Here is an 18,388-nt window from a genome sequence, read left to right as displayed (position 1 = left end):
CTCAGGAACTAGTGGTCCGATTTGAAAAATTCTTTCGGTGTTAGATAGCCCATTCATCGAATAAGGCTATAGGCTATAATATCATCACGATAAGAACAACAGAATCGGAGCAATGCGGGTGAAACGGTTATTTTTTTTTAATTTTATTTATAATATCCTTTTATCCGGCATTTATAATATCCTTGGGTCATAATGAAGAAGAAACAGAGTAGATGTCAATTTCATATCTATCTACAAAAGGTTCATTAATTTTGCTCATCAAAATCAACATTTCTAAAGAAAGATAAGCATTCTCACCTTTCAAAAGAATAATAATAAAATGTAGACTAACATTCCAACCATATGTTACGCAACTATTGTTCAATATATTGTTCGACTATAAAAGGTTCTTTCTTCATAAAAACACCCACGAATGCAGGCTTTTACTTTCTTCGGCCTTTTTTGCTACCGTTGCTCGGATCGGTGCAGTGTTATGGTTAAGCTATTTTTTTAATTATTATTTAACTTATCATTAATTAAAAGTGGGATTTTGTTTATATTTAAATAATTGAACACAATAATGATTAATCTATTTATACAGTTTTAGTTTGTAGTTTAGCGATGCTATTGATAAAATTGTTTAAAGTTGCAGTATGGTGACATTAGACAGCATAGAGAGAGTTTATTATGTTAGATGTGTTCCATAAACCGTAAGTATCTATGTAACTTAGTGTATAACTAAACACTAAACAGTAACAACATCCTTTCAGTACTCAAAAGTAGAAAGCTTTGATATTGCTGAGTGAACAATAATTATTGCCTTATTAAAACTATGTTAACATACATAACTTAGACTATAAGATAGGTATTTTGCATTAAAATGATCAATTAAAACTTACTTTACAAATAAAGTAAGTTTTATTGCTTAACAAATTAAGCTCTGTGTGTATAAAATTCGTTATACAAATATAATAACATCGTAATAATGAAAACAATATCCATCTTTTTTGAACTAGGGTAATATTTAGAACCACAACGATGGCCCAATCCAAAACGAAAGTATCATTGCATCGTTACCTGCACGCATTCCCACACTATCATCTTGTGTCCCTTTCTTTTGTGTGCACTTCATATATCTGTCTCATTCAATACGATCCATTTTGACGTCACTTATCACTCTCACTCTCAATAATAGTATAGATAAAATAAAAGATGAAACACTTTTTATCGAATATTATGATTTATGATTAATGAAATAGAAAATTATTGTAAAAGTAACAATTCGATATTAATAAATATAGCATTAAAAATTTAAATTGTTTAAATTATTTTTATCAAAACCGACTCGAAACATATTCTACAGAGCAACAAGGCAAATATTGTTGCGTTTCTTTAATTTCCATAAAATATGTTATACATATGGATTCTAATTATAAATATTTTACTTAGTAAAGTAAATATAACTCGGAAATTCCTCCAATACAACGTTTTATCTGTCTCCAAACATATACTACTATGACGTAAGAGCTACGCACACTTTCTTTAGAGCGAGAGAGCGTTATACGACCATGTGTCTGCCAAAGCAGGACGGCAATACAAAACAAATGCTCTTCGTTTTTTACTGCACTATAACTTTCTTTCAATTTTACTTTGCGTGTGCGATTCGATGACTTCAATTAACCAGTGAAAGATATATACGTCATATTATTGATATAGCCCTTATATTCTTAGCAATAAGAGTCAATATTGTATTAGCATTTAGCACTTTCTATGATGAATGATGAGCGACAGTTTTTCTTCTGAAATGTTCGCATGATCTTAGTGAAAAGTGATTATCGTCTATGTAAGTAAATATATCATGTATTATTTGACTTTCTTATATTATTTTAATTTCCATTTGTACATTAGACTACAGATTAATTTATTAGAAAATTACCATTTTATTGTATTAAAAAGTTTGTTTAAATAATTTTGACGTGATTGTTTAGCTCATTTCTCATTAACCTATACCTTACTATACATAAATGATTAGATAAATTAACTGTTTTAAATATGAAAGCGGTTATGAGAAATCATAGATCACAAAAGTTAAAATGTTTATATACATCTGACTGTTACTACTATCAAGTTTCAACAATCGACATGGCATCGATCACAGAAAATCCACACTAATATTATAAATGCGAAAGTAACTCTGTCTGTTACTCAATTACGCCTAAACTACTGAACCAATTTGCATGAAATTTGGTATGGAGATATTTTGATACCCGAGAAAGGACATAGGCTACTTTTTATTGCGAAATATGTACCTACCACGGGCGAAGCCGGGGCGGACCGCTAGTAAAACATAAATCTAGGTTTATCCACCAATTTTTATCCACTTCCATCTAGACTAACTAAAACGAAATAAAATAAAAAATTTGTGTGTGTAACTACTAGTGTACACACGTAAGAAGTGAAACTTCTGTATGACGTTATTTTTCAAAAAATAATTTACTATTTGCACCATTACAGAAATACGTCGAATCACGCGTGGTAGGGATAAGAAAAAGATGGCGCGTAACGGAAAAATGTCACGCGTAACGAAAAAATGTTACACTAAATTTTTTTCCAACCCCGATAAAGAAGTTTCACTTCAAAAAACGCATAGGTACGTATTTTCGTATACTCTAAAAGTAGCGACTTTTTTTCCATTATCCGATGAGTATAAAATAAAAAAAAATCTGCAAGAACCAAAGAATAGCAAACAAGAATATACCGAACGTAATCTCAAAAAATTAAATTCACAATATTTCTATAGCATTTTTTCAACGATCACGTAGCTATAAGCATAACCTGCAATTTATAATTTTTTTCTATAGAACTTTTTATCTATTGTGTTGGTAGGACGTGTGTTTATAAAAACTGATGGCTGATCTATTTTGGTGGTTTACTCACTGTGTCTTTCGATAATTCTTTATATAGTTGTTTTTAATTTATATTTAGAAATATATGTCCCTATATATTTTGTAACTCGACATCTCTGAGAGATTAATTATAGACTTTTCATATGGAGCACTAGCAGGTTGCTCCAGTTTCGTCTGGGTTGACATAAAAAAATACCCTATGTCGCTTCTATTTCTCGGAAAGTATAATAAATATAACATAGGTATCTTTTAAAATATCCTAGAAATAATTTTAACAGACGTCTTTTATTCAAATAAAAAAATAAGACATGGCTCTATATTTCCTACATTCAAAGTAACGAGAATTACTCCTCTAAATATACTACTATTTTGCTCAAAAAATATACCTTTAGATTTTAGAGTGAGAGAGAACTATTGAGCATACCTAAATCCATACTAATATTATAAATGCGAAAGTAACTCTGTCTGTCTGTCTGTTACTCAATCACGCCTAAACTACTGAACCGATTTTCATGAAATTTGGTATGGAGATATTTTGATACCCGAGAAAGGACATAGGCTACTTTTTATCCCGGGAAAATGACGCAATCCCGGAAATCCCACGGGAACGGGAACTATGCGGGTTTTTCTTTGACTGCGCGGGCGAAGCCGCGGGCGGAAACCTAGTTACTCATAAATCTCCAAACACTTCCTTTATTTTCCCAAAATATAAAGTCTTCCAACTTACCGATATCACACACAGTGTGTAAACTCTCGAGGGTAAAACCAAGGTAATCTTTCACATACTTTCACCAAACACAATGGCTCCAGGTAGGCGAGGACAAAACATCCCGATCCTTTTGATAGTGACATTTTATACTTATGAGGTCACAATGCATTTAAAATTTTGGATTCTGAGTTAGAGCTTTCTCTATACGTGATTTGGTATAATTATATTATATACGTTTACTATACAGAAAAGACTCTACTTTTAAGAGATAACGTATTCGTGACAAAAAATGAATCCGTAAAATAATTCCTATTAAAGATATTAATATGATAGTTTTTGAGGATAGATGTAGGTATGTTAGTTAGATACCCGTTTACACAAATCAGCTGATCGGTTTTGCATGAAATTTGGTACAGTCATAGATACAATCTATCTAGAGCTTAAAAGCTTTGAGCTACTTTTTGACCGGAAACAACAAAAGTAAAGTCATGGGATCCAGCTTGTATTACATTATACACGTATAATGTATACGTATAGAAATACACACAATCACTACATAGTATAAAACAAAGTCGCTTTCCCTGTCCCTATGTCCCTATGTCCCTATGTCCCTTTGTACGCTTAAATCTTTGAAACTACGCAACGGATTTTGATGCGGTTTTTTTTAATAGATAGAGTGATTCAAGAGGAAGGTTTATATGTATAATAACATCCATTAAATAGTGGAGAAGTACTGTTATTTTTGAGGTTTCTAATGTGATGTCGTAAAAAAATACATTTTTTCCGCTTACATTGCAAACGCAGGCTGAACCCTACGAGTTTTATCAAAATAATGTACTAAGTATTATACACATTGAAAAGGTCTACAGAAAAGTCCGCGATGGTATATGTCTATCTCTTATGGATAACCCACAATAACTTTTTTTTGTCATTTACTTTTTACGACAAATAATGGCTAATTTTCGATGCGATTTTTACCAATACAGCATTAATCCTTAACCAATTAAATAACTTAAATACATTGTTCATTTAATATAGATCTATATAGCCCTTTACACCGTATGATTTAAGTGAATATTTTCGAAGATATTACAGATTTAAAAATTGCGGGACGTAGCGTTTGCGGCGGTACCGGCCGGCCGCCCGGCTATCTATTTTATACCCGTGCGAAGCCGGAACGGGCCGCTATGTTTTTATATATGTACAACGTTCACAGTTTTTCTGTAGTGTATTTAGTATCAGCATTGCACCCGTGCGAAGCCGGGTCGGGTCGCTAGTATACAATATTATCTAAGTATAAATGAATATTATGTTTCGATTATAAGAAATATGAGGAAGAGGTAATTATGTCATAGTTGTTTAAATGTATGTGGATTTAATTGCTTATATCTAGTACGAAAATAATTGTATATTAATAAAAGGTTATCAAACATAAAATTATTAATGAAACGTATTGAAATTACGAATACATTTTATACAATATAATTGATAGCAGTTATAAAATCATACATAATATAAACGCAGTGTTTATGTGTGCATTTCATCGATATGCATAATTATATTGAGACTTATATAATTATAGATGAGACGCATTAAATTTAAATTCAATAAAGAGAATTAGACCTTGAAATATTGTATGTTCAAAGTTGGTTATTAGCATAAAAATCTATAAGATATAATATATAATAGATAATGCCCAAAACAGCTGAATCGTATACCTATCTAAACTGAATAGAAAACTTAAGTTCTTTTTACATCCTAATAATATCCAAATATTTTTCGATCTCTCATTTCAGTACCTTCAACTTTGGTTTTTTTGTGACAAAAAGCAGCATTATATCCTTTCTCAATGTATTACACCAAATATCATCAAACTCTACACTTAATAGATAAACACAGTTAAGTTCGCTTTAAAATTACTAGAGATTCTACACGCGAATAATTCACGATTCGTCACAAAAAACGCACCTCCCTTCCCATATTGGATTCCCTTTAGAAAGTTGCACAAAAGCACACGTGCGCTACCTGACTACAACGTATCGACCCCTACTTTTCTTTATAGTTATACGCTTTATAAGTATACGCTTTCGTTTTTATATCAGCCTTGAACTATCTACCCGCATTCATGGAATAATAGGACGATAATTCGATCATTAGATTTAAGGACATCAAAACTTATTGGACTATCAAGTTAATTATACATTTGTGGTATCTGCTTAATAAAGTTTTAACAAATTACGAGATTTAATATGACAAGAATTCAATTCGTTTATTTTGCTAGAAATAAAATAATAAACGAGCAGGAGAAAAATAATTCCTTATAATATGTAGGTATTTACTACATAATATATAAGAATTGTCATGATAGAAATAGAAGTAGGTAAAAATATTACGCATAAATTATTTAAGATAACTAAACAAAATCATTTATTAAATTGTCGAAGCGATATTTTTACTATTAAATAAACTTTAACACATTTTATTTTCTTCAACAACGATATTTTATGAAGTAAATAATTATTAACAGTATGATTTTATGATTAACAATATACACATATATGGCAGCGTGTAAAACCGGTACATTCACACGTCTCTATCGATTATAATCATTTCCCTATATAAAATATATACTGCATTTGTCTTCATAATTATATGCTAGTCTTATGTTATTATGCTTTGATATAAATCATAATAAAGCTGCCGCGTAATTTCGTGGTTGTTAGTCGTATTGTTATTTTATTATTTATATACTTTATTTTTTATAATTACCTGATACACAAGTTACATATGTAAATTATACATATTCAATGTAAGGAATTTATACTGTGTTATACAATACATTAGACTGGTACTTAACAAAGTAGTTTATATCTTCTCTTGTAGATTCATAATATGATAATTAATATAGGTGATTGAAAAATTAAGTAAAATTATTATCTTACTAGATTTCCGCCCGCGGCTTCACCCGCGTTTTCAAAGGAAAACCCGCATAGTTCCTGTTCCCGTGGGATTTCCGGGATAAAACCTATCCTATGTGTTAATCCAAGTTACCCTATATATGTGTGCTAAATTTCATTGTAATCGGTTCAGAAGTTTTTACGTGAAAGAGTAACAAACATCCATACATCCATACATACATACATCCTTACAAACTTTTGCCTTTATAATAGTATTAAGATAAGATTGTTATAGCACTAAAATATAGGTTTAAATGAAATCTCACCTAAAATATATTGTGTATAAAACAACACACGTCTTGAACGCACAGTGATCCCTTAAAAGTTTTCATGTGCTGCTTTTAATATTATACTTAAACATTTGAATATTCAGCTTCATATATCAAAGATTATGAAATCAAATATCAACTTTCATAAACCTTCATCCCGCAGCGAACCGACATCTAAATTATAAACTGAAGATACAAATCTCTAGCCCAAGCTTACGTAAATAGTCCACACCTATTTATTTTTACAAGATAAGGCTTGAGTTATGAAAATGAAGTGGAAAGGAAAGTAGACTGTGTCGAAACTGCGTTGCGCCAACTGTCGCTAAAGGGGAGACTGACCCAATTCGGTTGTTTCATGTACCTTACCTTTTGTTTATGTCAGTTGTGACAGTAGATTGGTACGATAAATGCTATCTAATGCAACAGGAGAGCGTGGATAAAATATCGTTTATAAATCATCTTACTATAAACGCGAAAGTTTGTAAGGAAGTTGTAACTGTAAAAGATTCAACTAGAGATTTTTATATATACATTGCCTGCTGTATATGTTTGTTGTGACAGCAGATTGGTAGTTAGTACGATAAGTGCTATCTATGCAACAGGAGAGCGTTAGTAAAGTATCGTTTGTAAATCATCTAACTGTGAACGCGAAAGTTTGTAAGGATGTGGTAACTGTAAAAGATTGAAGTACTTAGATATTTTTATATATACATTGCCTGCTGTATATGTTTGTTGTGACAGCAGATTGGTACGATAAATGCTATCTAATGCAACAGGAGAGCGTTGATAAAATATCGTTTGTAAATCATCTAATTATGAAAGCGAAAGCTTTGTGTGCAACGTTATGTGTTAAGATTAAACAAGAGAGCCCTATATGTGATATTTCACTTACATTACCATTTGTCTAAGTCAGTTGTTGAAGAAGTTTGGTAAAATAATAGTTATCTGAATAAAAATGGCATTACAAAAACTAAATCCTACTATAAGAGAGAAAGTTTTTTTACGATGTGGTATAAGATTGAACTACAGAGTACAGAGCCCTTTTTGTGATTTTGTTTTGTGACAGATAATTTGTACGATAATTAGTGGTTTCTGCTGCTCAGAAAATAGCATTACAAAAAAAAAGACTTGTAAATGATCTTGCAATGAACGTAAAGTTTGTGAGTAATAATGTGGTAACTACAGTATTTATAAGCTTGCTAAAGGGCCCTTTTTTGAGACTATTAGAAAGGTGCCGTAAACTATTTAGTTCCAAACATGATTCAAACTGTAATTCAATCTAAATAACACGATTTTAACTCCATTATCAATCTATTCATTTGACTTAACAATGTTTAAATGTTATTCAATTTGTTTTCAGTTTAAAACGACGATGAACCTCTATTCGTTCGGCTTCGCCCGCGTTTTCAAAGGAAAACCTGCATAGTTCCCGTTCCCGTGGGATTTCCGGGATAAAAACTTATGTGTTAATCCAAGTTACCCTCTATATGTGTGCTAAATTTCATTGTAATCGGTTCAGTAGAATTTGCGTGAAAGAGTAACAAACACACACACACAGACATTCTCACAAACTTTTACATTTATAATATTAGTAGGACTATTTGTACTCTTAGGCAATGTGTAATAATTGACATATCGAATCACTTGGTCCTTCGAGTCAAATTCAACTCAATATTAATAACTAGCAAGCAAACAATAAAAGTACAAACATAACGCTAATAAAACGAACAAAAAACTGACATACCTTACGTAGAGATAAATAAATAAAAAGATCCATGTTATCAATATGACCATGACTATTGGCCTTCACACATTCTACTTGTGTCTATGAACAAATAAAATAAACACTATGTGTTTAAATATTTACACGTAAAAACTGTTAATGTTATTTTCAATACCTATTGCTGTTAATACAAATCAAGTTTTTACTCTATAATAATTTATTTGCCAATATTGTCCGCATTGTTTTGTGTATTGTCAAGATTTAAAACATGGCCAATTTGGTTGAATTATAGGGCAGAAATAGAATGGCTTGGTATCCCCAATGTTAGAGGACTTCTTAAACGTTTGGAATATTTAAATGTTAAGAATTGTATAACACTATCGGTCCGCCTCGGCTTTGCCCGTGCCACATATTTCGCGCCTATGTTCTTTCTAAGGGTCTAAAGATTATCTGTTCCAAATTTCATCAAAATCGGTCCAGTAGTTTATGCGTGAAAACCATACATACATACATACATACAAACCTTTCCTCTTTATAAAATTAGTATAGATTAAAAAATAGGGTTCTGATCAAATATAAATCTAAGCATCATGAAAGTAACTACATTTATGTCGAAATCGTACAATTCTGGCAACCATTTCAATTACAGAAGCTATAATTAAATAGTGTAATGCTCTACTCAGTCTTCTTCTTCTTCGTCGTAACACTTTTGTTAGAGCGGTCTTGGTCATCATGAAATTTGGGTAACCCACTTAGTCTATTCCTGTCTAATCTAAGACTTGAAATATATATGCATTACAATGCTTAAATTGATTTTATTGATCCAAAAGGCTGATGCTTAAAGGATGAAAAAAAAAATGAAAAAGTGACCATTATCAACTAGGATAAAAAATTGTTAATGTAGTTCATTAATGTTTTTTCTAGTATCCGGGATCCACGACAGATTCAAGCCATATAAGGATCCATGCATTCGTTCTGACATGCAATTAAATTCACTTCTAGCCTCTAGGACATACCGGTTTCCTCACGATTTTCCTTCACAGGTTTGGTATATATGCGAAATGTACAAAAAATAATATACTTGCACTATCAAGGTTTCGCTTTTTATCACATACTGGAGCAATGACTCTAATTAAAAATTTTACTTGAAGGCAATCTATACTGAAATATCTGACTAATTTTTACTCTTGAAATAATTCCAGCTCTTCCAAGAAACTTCAAGGGTTACTATAAGTAAATACATAAAAATTAATCGATATTCAATATTTTTAAATCATATCCTACAAAAATTCCCCCACATCATTCGTAATCATGACCTACGCTACATATAAATAGCATACTCCAAAGCTTCCAAAATAATTTATCTAAATTCGCTTAAATGCTTCAGCAACACATAAACAGAACATTTATCTCGTAATAAATAGGACCGAAGATGTGCGATGATTCACACGGTACTCGTAATCTTTATAATCAAAGTTGGTGCTGTGACCCAAATCCCTGCAACTAGTACTTTCATTGTGATTGCCGCACGCACACATGCGCACGCGCACGGACGTGTGTAGATTGTACACGCACACATGTTAATATGTAAATGTGCTTGTGTTTGTTTAAATACAAGATGTTTATGAATTGGGCTTTGTGAGATAAATGGGTGGTAGTTTTTATTTTTGTGTTCTAATGTTATTTGTTTTTAATAGTATTCAATGCTTATAATGCCTAAATTGACAAATAATTTTGTGAAATAAACCAAACTAGGCTTTATTTCCTTAGTATTGTGAACTTCAGGTTATCCTGCAACTGCCCAATACAAAATTTCCAACTTGTTTCTTATCCATATTTTGCTTCTTTCCTTCCATTCGTCCTTATTCTTCCTGTTTCCTGCATCTTTTTGTTCTTTAAAAATTTCCTCTTCTAAAATTCATTGAAATTTATCGACACACAAAATTAACCTTTAGTAAGTTACTTTCGAAAAGTTCGAAGGCCCTTCCAAAGCATCACAGAAATAGTTTTGACTAACATAAAACTAAAGCAACAGACCTATCTTTTTAGCTCACACAAGCGAAGTAGTGAATGCTTGCATTCATAAACGCACACATGCAAACCTGTATGGGTGTGTAACAGTATAGCATTGTACTTCTGCACTAGAGCGCGAAGAGATGTATAATATCTAAATGAAATATCATGTAGAACTAGGACAATAATCCGTACTTTGATAGATACTTACGAATTAGATTCGAATGAGATTAATGCGCTATTTGCTGTGAGTTTTGATAACATGTGTAATGCGATGATGAATACATTAATGTTAGGGCATAAAGCAATGACAAAAATATACTGTATCAAAAAAAAAATAATTTGGATTGAGTTCTGCCATAGAGAATCTGACGTGAATTTTTTGATATAAGTAGGTAAGTACAACGAAACGACGATCCACTTTGTGCATGAAATGGAAATATTTATGATAAACTTTAAAAGGTCAAATTGAAAATAGTTCACGAAATAGAGAAAAAGAGAATACGTAAGCGTATCGAGAAAAAACGTATTTTTGTAAATTAGACAAAGTATATTAGATTCAATGTACCTACCTATTAAGAAAATAATATTCACGAGTATCATTTAGTTTTATAATTATTCATCAATTAAAAAGTCATTTAGGTTATATCAATTTCTCTACATGACATTAGGCGTATAGGATTTCTTTAATCGTTTCTAATGTTTATTTTTTTCTAGGTCATCTCTTAAATATGTATGTGTCTTTAAATTATTCTAAACGTGTCTCAAAATAGACTCCTCATGAATTATTATGTATCGTGCATCTATTATGTTACACGCTTTCAGTCTATCTCCAATCTCAATAGCTGAATGCAAGAACATGATAACATTTTTCATGGAATCGACCCACTTTCGCAACATTACATGATGAGATTATCTTCGCAAATAAATGTCCATATGAAGTTTAAAACAATGAAAAATGGCGAAAGAAAGGCCATGTAATTGTGGTTGTATAACCGTCGGTATAATGTGGACCATCAAAAGACGATTAGGCAGTTTAAGACGATCATGACAGGCGTATCATTACCGTGACAGTTTGCATATGACACAACTACATTCAATTTTCCAATCCTTTTTATCACATACTTTCAACTTTCATAAATCCAAAATATTGACTGACAATACCTTTAAACATCACCACCCTTATTTAGAGTTAAGTGAAAGTGCTTTTCTAAATCTAAGATAGCACCAATTCTAAAAGGAACATGCAGAAATCTTTCAACTCGAAATGTACCAAGTCATCCCGTACTTACCATTTCTAACCTTTGAATGCTTATCATCAATTAATCGATCGTGGTCCTCTTATCGGTCATCAGGTTCCGATCACCGGAAATGTGGTTCAAAGAAACTGATTGCTTCCAAGTTCCAACCGTCATTCAAATTAGTGTCATACAATCATAATCTTCTGCTTGTGTAACATCTGACGTAATCGAAACCAGCTCAGGGAAAGTTACCACGCTAATTTCACTCGCTTCTATCTTTCTCTTTATGTTTCATCCTGTTCGCACTTGCACAATTTCCGTTTTCACCTCTCTCGTTTCTGTGGTAATCAGCTATCTCTCTCATTCGTGCACGTGGTGGATATTTGTGTCTTTGTTTGTAGCTTCTTCACGGTTGGCGTGTTCTATTTTTTCGGTTTCGCACGCGCTGGAGGCGTCAATCTACGTAATCAATTGTTTCTCACCTTAAGTGCGGATAAGCCTTGAAGAAAAATGATTAATAAGCTGAGCTATGATGATTTAACACTTTGTGAATAGAGTTTTTAATGCACGAAGGCAACTTTGATTATCTGTCATTAACAACTTAATAATACATTTGAATATTGACTGATTAAAATAATTTATTGCTTCAATGAGCTGCTTAGAATGATTTAGGGGCATCATCACATCTGATGTAAAATAAATAATGTCAAAATTAGCATATTTGCCAACTTCATTAAATATAACGACGCGATAATATCTACTGCATGCATTATCATAGGAACAAGATAAAATTGAACAAGTTTTAGGTATATTTCACATGTATCTATATAAATACTTTGAACGCATAAAATTTTAGAAGAATCTAAAATATATGAGTAAAGTATTGTAACTACTATAGGTATTCATAAACGAATTGTACGAAGTGCCATTCAAAGTCAAGTGATCGCATTATAGATTTTATTAAATTAAAATGTTATACGACACTCTTCTTTATCAATATCGACATGCAAATGCATATAATATCAAATTAATTAACTATCCAATAAAAGCAGAATTAAATGTCAAATAATGATAATACACGTAACATTTTAATAATAGCCAGACGGAATAAAATATAAAATTATTTCTGGAATATATGCATTTACTTTTGATTTATTTAAAGCAAAAATAATTAATTAATTCACATTTGAATCTGTAATAGGTATTAGGTATGCAGTAAAAGGAAAAGAAATTAAATGATTCCAAATTCAAATCACAAATTTGGAATTCTAAACACGGGCACAAAACAATTCGAAAATAAAAGTTTTAAATTTCGAAAATCAAATGATTCTAAATTTAAATCGCCAGCATGCTATGACAATTTCTAATAATATCACATACTTAGATTACAAAATAAAATACAGATGGAGCATGACAACCGCCCGTCGCCCTTGTCAAAGAAAATACGAAATCAAAAGCAAATACGTCGCTGCAACAGTGCTATAGCGATTCTAGTGTCATGCAATACGTCAAAAGGGGTTTGCTATTTTAGTAAAAAAATGCTGTCTTGTGATATCAAAACGCTGTAAAATTTGTTCCCGAAAACAAACAAAAAGATAAAACATCGTTTTACAGGTTCTCTGTTGATTATTTGGCTTATTTAATTTTGTATACAAATAATAATTTTACATATACGAAGGAATACAAAACTTCAACGTATGCTGCCAGTATTTTGAAAATGAATTTGCCATTTTTATGGGTAAAACGGTAAAATGGTTAAAAGATCTTCAAGGTAGTGCTGTTGAATTTTTCGATCGTGAATGTGATTATTAATTGTATAGTGCAATAAAGGTTCATGATCATTATAAGATAATTTTAATAAGCATAATACTTCTTTTTGTTACTTTTATATAGCTTAAAAACGTCAGAGTCGTTTTCGCCCGCGATTTAATTCATTTGAACTCCGTGATGGATAGGTATGATGAAAATAAAATGTCCCGTATTCTCGACTAAAAACTACCGCTATTCGCATTCATATATTTTGAAAAATAAAAAATAATATAACTTATTATTATAACTAGTTAAGTAATATTGAAACTTTTTTTTTATGTAATTTATTTAATTGAAAATTGAATACAATTATTTTGTCCACATATACTTTAGTAGGCAGGTACTTTATGTAATAAAATAATTTTTACAATATTATAAAAGAAAAATATCATTAACCCGAAATTATATTAAAATAAAAATTAAAAATTTACTGCTAATTTATGTATATATATTTATGTATATTTGCCTACGTCACCGCCACTAACATAATAATTCAGATGATTGCAATGAAACCTCACAACTCAAAATCGGTCCAACGGTTTATACTGCAGGGCATGTCAAAGAAATATTATACATACATACATAAACTCGAAAAACATAACCCTCTTTTTTCCGTAGTCGGGGAAAAATTTGGGAAATTTTTCAATATCTGGTAACATTACACGCACACAGAAGCACCGTGTACGTACAGTGCAGCGGCGAAATGACAGCACACATAGCTTTATTGAAAATGACGATAAATCATTCGGTTTAGTTCGGCAACGCTCCATCTGTCTTTTATTTTGTAATCTAAGATCACATATTGTTAACAGAGGCATAAAACAATTTGAAACGCTGACGTTCGACGTTCAAAAATCAAATGATTCCAAATTGAAATCGCACAGGATGGTATAAATTTCTTAACCGCATTGAATAGGCATTTGCACAAGTTTCGGGTGATCGGTGCCAAGCCAATCTTGCTCAAGGTTGCAGTGGAAAGTAAACCCGTGAACATTCCGCTTACAGCCTACGACGAGCTTTCGTCCCGCAAGGCTATCCGCCGGTATCTAGGGCTACCTTTACGCGTGGAACATTTCTTTGGTTAATATCGAGTTTAGAATTACAATGTAGAGTATTTGCTAGTATCTAATCTGTGGTATTAGTGGGCACATTGTAGACGTGATAAAGAACTAATAAGATCTGGATTTATTCAAGAGAAATGTGAATAGGCACTTATTAGGCAAACATGCTCCATCCTAGATCACGCTTGTCGCTATCCTTCAGACGAAGCGATGATAAAATGCTTGCATAATCCTAACTTAAAAAAATCTATCTTCGTTAATTCTAAATAAAACACTATATTTATAAACGAGCTAAAAATGTTGATCACTGGTACAAATGAATCTACTTAGTGGATAAAGAGAGCAAATATCAAATACCCACAATCGTTGTGTATGTAACATGACATGGTTAGTAAAAATTGGTCTTTTAAAAGAAGATATTATAATATTTCCATGGAAATTATTATTGAAATGAATCTATATAATTCAAGCGGAAATAAGTATCTTATCGATTAATCTCAAGACTTTTTTTAATTATCATAATACGAATAAGATTTTAATACAAATGTGAAGCAAGATAGTTTTATTATTGACCCCGTATGTGTACATGGTGTTACCCACACATCATTCGCGCAATACCGAGAGAAAGTATCCTAAATTATTACTGAAGAATTGAATAATCTATCATATAGATGCTATATTATATTATATTTTTCATTAGTCATGTCAACGTATGTTTGTATATCTGTTTTAAAAACAAAAGCAGAAAGAAGTACTTATTTAGAATTTTTTTTAGTAAATTATTCAAGACATTTTTCACACACGGCACGATCTGATCCCATTCTAAACTTTCGATTGTGTTATGGGATTTAAAAAATTACCTACTCTTATTTGTAAAACTTATTTCAATTTATGAATAATTATACAATGAATACACATCACAATCTACATTTTACAATCTAGATACTAACGACATTATGAACAAATAACACAAATATAATTATAATGTGATATCTCATGCCAAAATCTAATAATTTAGCCCGATATTTTTCCCAGAAGGTAACCCTACTTGCATCTATCGTTATCTCAACTATTCACCTTTAAATTCTCGTTTAGTTCTCGAAATACTTGAACACAATACCTACCTTGATTGCAAGCGAGTTGCCTACCTGCTAATAAATATTTCTTTAAACTCCAATAAAATAAAAAGGAAAGTCACTTGAAATTGATCGTTAAGTTTTTATAAACAACATTTTTATGTTTCATTTTTCTTAATTTGATCTGTTTTCAAAACTAGTGAAGAAACTTGATGTCATCGTATGTTTCTTCTTTCTTGATAATCATTTTAACGACTTGCTACAGCGTTTATTGTTGATTAAATTACTTCATTAAGTTTAAATGATTAATTAAATAGCATCCATCTCCAATTTATATTATATTTACAATTGTGCAATGATTTCAAAAAAGCCTGCATTTGAGTATTTGGTATCATATAGAGCGTGAAATACGAAAACTGTTAGATTAAATGAGAGAGATCAAATTAATTTTGTAAAAGCAGAAAATATGTAAACTACGTCTAACTATGTACTTTATATACTCTTAACACTAAAATTTTACCCACTCATGTAATTAATGAAATCAAATTACATAGTAATTGGTTACATCATAATATTATCATAGACGTTGGAAATAAGAGAAAAACATGTTCACGAAAATTCTGATAGGTAAAACCCACCATCACAATACATAACATATTTTTATAGAATTATTGTATAGTAAGAGTAAAACCTGGTCATCATTAGCCAATATTTATTTCCACCACGCTGGCTAAGTGCGAATTGGCACATGTCACATGTGCCTATACTTCTTTAGTTCTTTTACCTGCCAGTTTCCTATCTTCTCTTTCCCATACAGTAGAGATATGTTTAATCCGCAGATAAATTCCAAAATCGTCACAAAAAGAAACACATGTTGGTACATAAATGGCACTCAGTCACCTCTAGTGAGTCACAGGTCGTTCTGACCTTACCTCCCGATTCAACGGAAGTACCTCATTTGGATTCCTCATCGACCTTTTAGATTTTTGGGGAAAAAAGAAATGTAATTCCTTGAAACTGTTTTTGTTTTTCTTTTACGTAATTTGTTTATTGGGAACGGTTAAAGTTTTAGGATGTTTTCCTTAATATACCTAAATTGAATAATAGCGAAATGAATAATCTTTTTTGATGAGGTTAAGTTTTCTGGAAAGAAACTAGAAGGAAAGAGTGTCTGGTAAACCATTAATATAGATAAAGATTAACGAACCAAATCTTTGAGTAACGAAAGTTTCGATATTATTATTGTTTAAAACTACTTATTTTCGGTTGTTATTCATTTGACTGATGGAGCGAAACAAGACCAATCTTCGTACCGACAAAAAGTAAAATTAGAATTGGATGAGTGTTTATCTAATACCGGAAATCCAAAAAAGACTACGTGTATCTCCTAATCATTTAATATGTACTTTATAACAAATTTTATTGTTAATATAAAACAGTAGAAATCAAAATTCTTAACTTTGAATTGGTCGCAGTTTAAATACATCTTCTTGTTGTCCTCTTTGCTATTGGAAGCATTAAAAAAATAATCCTATGATAACAATCTCTACATAGTATAAAACAAAATAGCTTTCTCTGTCCCTATATCCCTTTGTATGCTTAAATCTTTAAAACTACGCAACGGATTTTGATGCGGTTTTTTTAATAGATACAGTGATTCAAGAGGAAGGTTTTAGTATATAATTTGTTAGGTTTCAGACAAAGCGGGCGAAGCCGCGGGCGGTAAGCTAGTTAATTTATAATTGTACAACTCTATCCCTTAGTGACCTGTGGTATTTACACAGAAGGGTTACATGCATGGTTTTGTAACAATAGTTGCCATTCGATCCACCGTTATATTATATTTGTTATCGTGTTCAGATTTGACCCTAGGACCTAGACCATAGAACTCTTTTGTAATGTTTCTATCTTGGTATTAGTTGGCTGTATTGCTTTATTGATATTGTGTATTTAATAAGATATTTGTCATATGCATTTGCATGGAAATACCTCAGTACCAATTAATACAAACAAATAAAATATCATCATCAGAACAAACAAAAAGGGTAAAGAAAAGTAGCCTCTTATCAAAAAAAAAATCATCGTGTTATAAATAAGAAATATTCTTCCAATGTGTGTATTATATTATGATTAAAGGTAATTTAAACACACCCGAATTTTTATTTTCCTATCCCCAGTACTAATTTACTCAATGAGTTCTTATTAAAATATGCTCTTTACTTCTTAACCACTCGTGATAAGCAATTAAAAAAACAGACCATATTACTAACGCTCTTCAGCACCAAGAAATAGGTAACTAAGATCTTAAATGCACGTAGCAAATGTAATCCTCAAACGATAATATTTCACTACTGACATTCCCATATTTTCGCCACAAAATGGATGGCTGTCGATCGTAAATACAATATCAAATTACAGCGATTACAACAACGGTATTTTAACAAATGTGAATGATATTTATTGTCACAAAACATGACAAACAACATGCAGTATGATTTGCCATCAATTAGGCTAAGTTTGTAATGTGAGATTGTTGGAATATTGGTGTAAAAGTTTTTACATTCATTACCGTTTTCATTTATTTATTTTATTATATATTATTATATTATTATATGTGTAAAGAGAAATAGAAAAACATTGAACCT

General features: G+C 31.2%; 1 long non-coding RNA gene across 1 annotated transcript in view; it reads left to right on the top strand.

Moving 5' to 3' along the window:
- The first annotated feature begins 1,689 nt into the window (after positions 1 to 1,689).
- LOC149907526 (uncharacterized) overlaps positions 1,690 to 18,388 on the top strand; it is a 45,978-nt gene continuing 29,279 nt past the window's right edge. Inside the window, exons 1-2 of the long non-coding RNA XR_016456837.1 lie at positions 1,690 to 1,822; positions 2,494 to 2,629. This is a non-coding gene — a long non-coding RNA (uncharacterized LOC149907526). The remainder of the gene's footprint in view (positions 1,823 to 2,493; positions 2,630 to 18,388) is intronic.

The sequence above is a fragment of the Colias eurytheme genome, chromosome 6, assembly GCF_061535395.1.
Source record: "Colias eurytheme isolate Ceu_HAF_F1 chromosome 6, ilColEury1 Martin Lab GWU primary, whole genome shotgun sequence".
Taxonomy (NCBI): Eukaryota; Metazoa; Arthropoda; class Insecta; order Lepidoptera; family Pieridae; genus Colias; species Colias eurytheme.
Note: the sequence above shows the minus strand (reverse complement) of the source record. Positions and strands in the feature narration are given on the sequence as shown.